The sequence below is a fragment of the Haliotis rubra genome, unplaced genomic scaffold (genome assembly GCF_003918875.1).
Source record: "Haliotis rubra isolate DU_JTF1 unplaced genomic scaffold, ASM391887v1 Scf555, whole genome shotgun sequence".
NCBI lineage: Eukaryota > Metazoa > Mollusca > Gastropoda > Lepetellida > Haliotidae > Haliotis > Haliotis rubra.
Window position 1 is genome coordinate 260,126 of NW_025767252.1, and position 6,943 is coordinate 267,068.

A 6,943-nucleotide genomic window follows, 5' to 3' on the forward strand; every position below is an offset into this window, starting at 1 on the left:
TTATCATCATATATAACCAACCGAATGTTAGGTCCTATGTGAACCATGGAATGTTTCTACCAAAGATAAATGGCGAAAGATGGTGTTTGATACAATTCACGGTTATGAGGAGCAACTATGGCTCAACAAGGTTTCCATAAACGCCGGTATGTTTCGGTATTGGAAACTCCACTGTAACCTCACATATCATATTCTATGGGATATCATATTTCTTTATCCACAACACAGATCAATGCTGCAATTTTGTATTCGTATATCATCCCGTAATATTGTTTCTAAAACATGTACACTCTGTGACAAACATGCGTATGATTACGATTGTCATGTGCTATTGCACTTTGAGAAACTTCTGCAAAGCAGAAACAGATTTTTTTCTTATCTAATAGATCACCTAGATGTTGAAAGCTATGTCAAATTTGAAATGCTGGACGAACACGACATGTTGTCGTTCCTGTTTGGAGGTGATACTTACACGATTGAACGTATGGAGACATTATAATCACATTTGCATCGTTTGTGTATTCCATCAGACAACCTTTGTTGCTTTGTTATGATTGATATGTTTCAATTATAACTCAATTTACTTGTACATATGTATATTGTTTTTTTATAGTCCATGCTCGATTGTAAATGAATCATAATGTATATCTTCGGAATAACATCTGGAGGAAATAATATCTCTCTCTCTCTCTCTCTCTCTCTCTCTCTCTCTCTCTCTCTCTCTCTCTCTCTCTCTCTCAATGTATGGATGGGGAAATACAGAACATCGTTAATATCAACCTTCCAACCTTTGTCAGTCTAAATAATCACCCCATCGATGTTTGGACCACAATCTAAACTGTCGTGTAACTGTCGTGTAACACACGTTATCAAAATGTTGTTAAAATGAGACATACTCAACGCAACTATGATGTCTGTCAAATACCTCGATATCACAATAGAATAATCCTATAATAGCTATACCTAACTACCACCTCAGGAGATGGACGTTGTTTGTTGTAAAGACGCCGTCGAAAGAGCAGGGAAGCGCTTAGTGATGGAAGCGGGCGTAAAATACAGAACGTATAGTCAGATGCTTGGTGGGCATTTAGAAGTTGGGAGGTAACACAACAACGTATGGTATGGATTTACAACTTCTTTAATATTTACAACGCGACGTTTCTGGGCTACTTCTTGCACCTGATGAAGGGGCAAGAAATAGTCCAGAAACGTCGCGTTGTAAATATTAAAGAAGTTGTAAATCCATACCATACGTTGTTGAGAACGTATAGCGCACAGCTGTGTCATAAGAGTTTGGCTAAGTACCGTCCTGAAGAACGTTCTGACCTTCACATGAGGCCGGGTAACTCTGAGTGAACATATTTGTTATTACACTGCATTTAAATCGATGAAGCTTTGACAGAGAAACTTCATCACTGAATGTTTAGAACACTGTTGTTAAATTTATACAACAGTTAATCAACTAGTGAATCATGATTACGAAACTACAAGTTAATGTACATGGTAACATATATATGGTGACTCGGAAAGATTGTTTCCCTTGATACTAACTGGCCCGTCCGGTGTGGTACTACACGTCTAACCCGTTCTTATAACGAGGAAACCACATTAGCTTGGTGTTTTCTTCAAGTAAGTATGCTATGGATCACATGATGTCTATGTATGGTATGCTATAATACTTTCAATAAATATTTTGAATATTTAAAAGAGGAACTTTTTAATTTTAGAAACATGTATTTTTGATTGACGTGGGATTCCCGAAAGACTTGCTGTTATCACAGAAACACTTCCAACACACATGAAATACCCAAGTCAAGAATGTGATACAATTATGAACATTTAAGTTGAGTTTTTCTCACTATGATCGTTCGTATTATGTATATTTTTTGCCAAGACATCAAGGTGAGCGTTTAGTCCACAGGGTTCGAATCACTGATTGGATAATAATTTTTTTAAATAAAATCTAGATGTTTGCAACCGTATATTGTTTTAATATGTTATAAGTAACTTTTAGTTCAAATTTGAACGAAATCGGTGATTAGCGGGAGAATTTTCTAAAACATTCTTCACTGATTTCGTTCAAATTTGAAATATAAGTTACTCATAACATATAAAAACAATATACGGTTGCAAATATCTAGAGTTTTATTTTTAAAAATTATTGTCCAAACAGTGATTCGAACCCATGTGGTTAAGTCAGTGACTCCTAGAATACCTGTGTGGTAGCTGTGGAGTTCTTAAACCGAATTACAAAAAAGACACACTTTATGAGTAAGTGAGTGAGCTGAACAATATGAATATTTGAAGTTAATCTGTTGTGATACGTAGTAAATACAAGCGGGACAGGCATACTGTACAATACAGTATGATTATGTAAGCGAGTGAGTGAGTGAGTTTAGTTTTACGCCACACTCAGCAATATTCCAGCTATATGGCGGCGGTCTGTAAATAATAGAGTCTGGACCAGACAATCCAGTGATCAACAGCATGAGCATCGATCTGCGCAATTGGGAACCGATAACATGTGTCAACCAAGTCAGCGAGGCTGACCACCCGATCCCGTTAGTCGCCTCTTACGACAAGCATAGTCGCCTTTTGTGGCAATCATGAGTTGCTGAAGACCTATTCTACCCCGGATGTTCACGGGTTGACAAACTTTATGGATAACAACTTCTTTATAACGAGAGTACGACGTTTCGATACAGATTCTTGTACCGTTGTCAAGCAGAATCTGCATCGAAACGTCGCACTCTCGTAATAAAGAAGTTGTTATCCATAAAGTTTGTCAACCCGTGAAGATCCGAGCTTCTAAAATGTCACTCAAAAGAATTGATCCGCCTTAAAGAGGGTTGCGTTCTTTTCCGCCGCGTGTTAATGTGGCCCGTATTTTGGGTGGCGGGGGGGATTTGCTTTTGTTGTTTTGTTTTAAAAAATGGAGGGTTATATAAGTGCTGAACAGAAGTTAAGTATACAGCTGCACTCCATGTTTTCGTAAGAGCAAACTATGTAAACAGCGGTGTAAGGTGTACGACTGTCGCCGGGCGGATCATGTAATACACAACTACACAAAATCATTTTCTACAGAGATTTGTCATAGGGGCCCTACTGCACTAGAACAAGGAGATTGTAGTTTTCGCGTCCGATTGCATGATCGATTCAGCAAGTTTGCAACACAAATATACATAACACTCTATATATGGCATGCCGGGTAAAATGCGTCCCATGCATCCAGCCTCTGATTCCCCCAATGAAGACATACGATCTACAACAGGTTTTCAGCCACCCATGTTTATCGTAAGTGGAAGCTAATGGGATAGATTGGCAATGTCTTGTTATCGTATCCCGTTTAAATATATCGGTGCTCTTGACGTCAATCACTGGACTATCTGGTCCAGACTCGAGTTGTTTCAAACCGTCGCCATATTGCTGGAAATTGCTGAATGTGGCGTTAAGGAAGAACTAAACAGTTAAGTAGATCGATACTCTTGACGTCAGTCACTGGATTGTCTGATCCATGCTGGAATATTGACAAGCCGACGCCAAACAGCTGGCAAATTATTGACTGTCCTTAAACAATACTCGGCGTTCACACACGGTATAGTATAGGACAAAACATGTCGACCTTCAGGAATACCTCCATGGGTTCTACTTGGCTGGGTTTGCTGTGTCAATACGAGGCGATCTACGGAAGGGGTAAATTGGGTGAAATTACTACATATCCCGTTACAGTACTAACAGACAGTGCTATCTACGGGGCCATTAGAACGCCGAAATTGACAAAATTATTCATTTCTTTGGCTGAGTGATTCATAAACTGAAGGGTTTGGTTTACTCGAAGAATGCCGACACGAACAACCTGAGTGTACACAGGAAAGCGACACGGGCAAAGCTGTGTGATGATTATCTTTAATAAGAGTGGATTACAGGGGCCCGGCCGATAACGCCGACCGTTATAACCCAGTACTCTATCAGGGTAAACCTGGTAATTTGCCGCGTTATGCTCCATTTTAAACAGGGGAAGGGGAGGGGACTGTCAAGACTTCAGTCCCCGCGGTGTGACTTACAGCAGACATATTACCTGAGGTTTTTATTGTTGTCTGAATTTTGCACGGGGCCATTGTCAACGTGGACGTGACGGAATTTGTAGAGGACGCCATTGCTTAGGACAAACTCCTTAGACTGTTTGAATCTAGCACATCGAGCGGCGAGTGCCTGTCTTCACTACCTCCATTGTTAGGTGTAAAGAAACACGCTAGATAACGCCGGAATGCATGCAGGCATATTTGTTTAAAAAACAAATTTGCACTCACTTGAAAATGTAAACCTTTTAAGTATGTGGCAGATCCATCTATTCTGCCGAATCACTTTTGCACCACTCTGAACCCCTTTTAACCCCTCTTGTACGTCCTATATCCACCCACTCAACACGCACATACTAAAAAACACCATCCATGCTTATCTCGGTTTCCCCCAGTGTACACGTAGGACGGTGACGCTGTTGACAGTACATATGCTGTTTAGGGAATACTGCTTTTCACTTAACCTGCCAGGCTGAATTTAGGCGAGGTGAGTATGGTCCTCAAAAGGACATTTATATATGAGACTCAATACATATTTTACACAGTTGGTATCTTCCTTAGATGCAAATTCTGTTCGCCAAATTGTATGCATGTCATGTGTCCCTGTTAACGCTATGGCCACCGCCATCAACTACCAATACTGCCTCGGACTAGCATCCTTCTACACAGCACACCACTCATCCAACATATACTGCTTGTCGACGAACCAAATTCTACAGAAACATATCGCATGCGACTTATGTCTGTCCGACTACTCGAACGTGTGTAAACTTCCCCGACGTTTCGTGACCTGTGAGCTAATCTCTCAACAACAAAGCGTTTAGAAGCTCCAGGCCGGGACCAAGCAGGCTCAGTTACAAGAGAGGAGGAATTTTGGACCCCGCCGTGACTAAATTAATGAATTTATTTTGTCTATTCCTATTTACCTGCTGGTGAGTCATCGCCAGGCACGCCGTGTAGAAGCCGGTGAAAGCCTTACCTTCTTCCTGGTCTTGGCTTACAGCGGGTGTCATCCAGCACTTGGGCCCCGTAACTTGTGCAGCACTTACAGCGAGTGTTATCCAGCACTTGGGCCCCGTAACTTGTGCAGCACTTACAGCGAGTGTTATCCAGCACTTGAGCCCCGTAACTTGTGCTGCACTTACAGCGGGTGTCATCCAGCACTTGGGCCCCGTAACTTATGCAGCACTTACAGCGAGTGTTATCCAGCACTTGGACCCCGTAACTTGTGAAGCACATACAGCGAGTGTCATCGTGCAGCACATACAGCGAGTGTCATCCAGCACTTGGGCCCCGTAACTTGTGCAGCACTTACAGCAAGTGTTATCCAGCACTTGGGCCCCGTAACTTGTGCAGCACTTACAGCGAGTGTTATCCAGCACTTGAGCCCCGTAACTTGTGATGCACTTACAGCGAGTGTTATCCAGCACTTGGACCCCGTAACTTGTGCAGCACTTACAGCGAGTGTTATCCAGCACTTGGGCCCCGTAACTTGTGCAGCACTTACAGCGAGTGTTATCCAGCACTTGGACCCCGTAACTAGTGCAGCACTTACAGCGAGTGTTATCCAGCACTTGGGCCCCGTAACTTGTGCAGCACTTACAGCGAGTGCCATCCAGCACTTGGGCCCCGTAACTTGTGCAGCACTTACAGCGAGTGTTATCCAGCACTTGGACCCCGTAACTTGTGCAGCACTTACAGCGAGTGTTATCCAGCACTTGGACCCCGTAACTTGTGCAGCACTTACAGCGAGTGTTATCCAGCACTTGGGCCCCGTAACTAGTGCAGCACTTACAGCGAGTGTTATCCAGCACTTGGACCCCGTAACTTGTGCAGCACTTACAGCGAGTGTTATCCAGCACTTGGGCCCCGTAACTTGTGCAGTACTTACAGCAAGTGTTATCCAGCACTTGGACCCCGTAACTTGTGCTTCACTTACAGCCAGTGTCATCCAGCACTTGGGCCCCGTAACTTGTGCAGCACTTACAGCGAGTGTTATCCAGCACTTGGGCCCCGTAACTTGTGCAGCACTTACAGCGGGTGTTATCAGCACATCAACTTGCAGCACTTGCGGTGTCCCAGCACTTGTAACATGTGCAGCACTTACAGCAAGTGTCATCCAGCACTTGGACCCCGTAACTTGTGCAGCACTTACAGCGAGTGTTATCCAGCACTTGGGCCCCGTAACTTGTGCTGCACTTACAGCCAGTGTCATCCAGCACTTGGACCCGTAACTTGTGCAGCACTTACAGCAAGTGTCATCCAGCACTTGGACCCCGTAACTTGTGCAGCACATACAGCGAGTGTCATCCAGCTCTTGGACCCCGTAACTTGGGCCCAACTTGCACTTACAGCAAGTGTTATCCAGCACTTGGGCCCCGTAACTTGTGCAGCACTTACAGCGAGTGTTATCCAGCACTTGGGCCCCGTAACTTGTGCAGCACTTACAGCGAGTGTTATCCAGCACTTGGGCCCCGTAACTTGTGCAGCACTTACAGCGGGTGTTATCCAGCACTTGGACCCCGTAACTTGTGCAGCACTTACAGCGAGAGTTATCCAGCACTTGAGACCCGTAACTTGTGCAGCACTTACAGCGAGTGTTATCCAGCACTTGGACCCCGTAACTTGTGCAGCACTCCGGGCATCAGCTTCACTATATACTATAACGACCTGTCATCTGCCTATGACCCGTGACGTGTATAACGTTGTAACTGACATGATGCATGGAGAGTTTAGATTATTACAACTCCATTGAAATACTTCAAACATTGTTCTGCAGGGCGTGAAGGTCAACAACATCTGCAGCATTTCACGGATGCCACTGTTATACTCAATGATCTCTGCCCTTGCATAACTTTAAATTT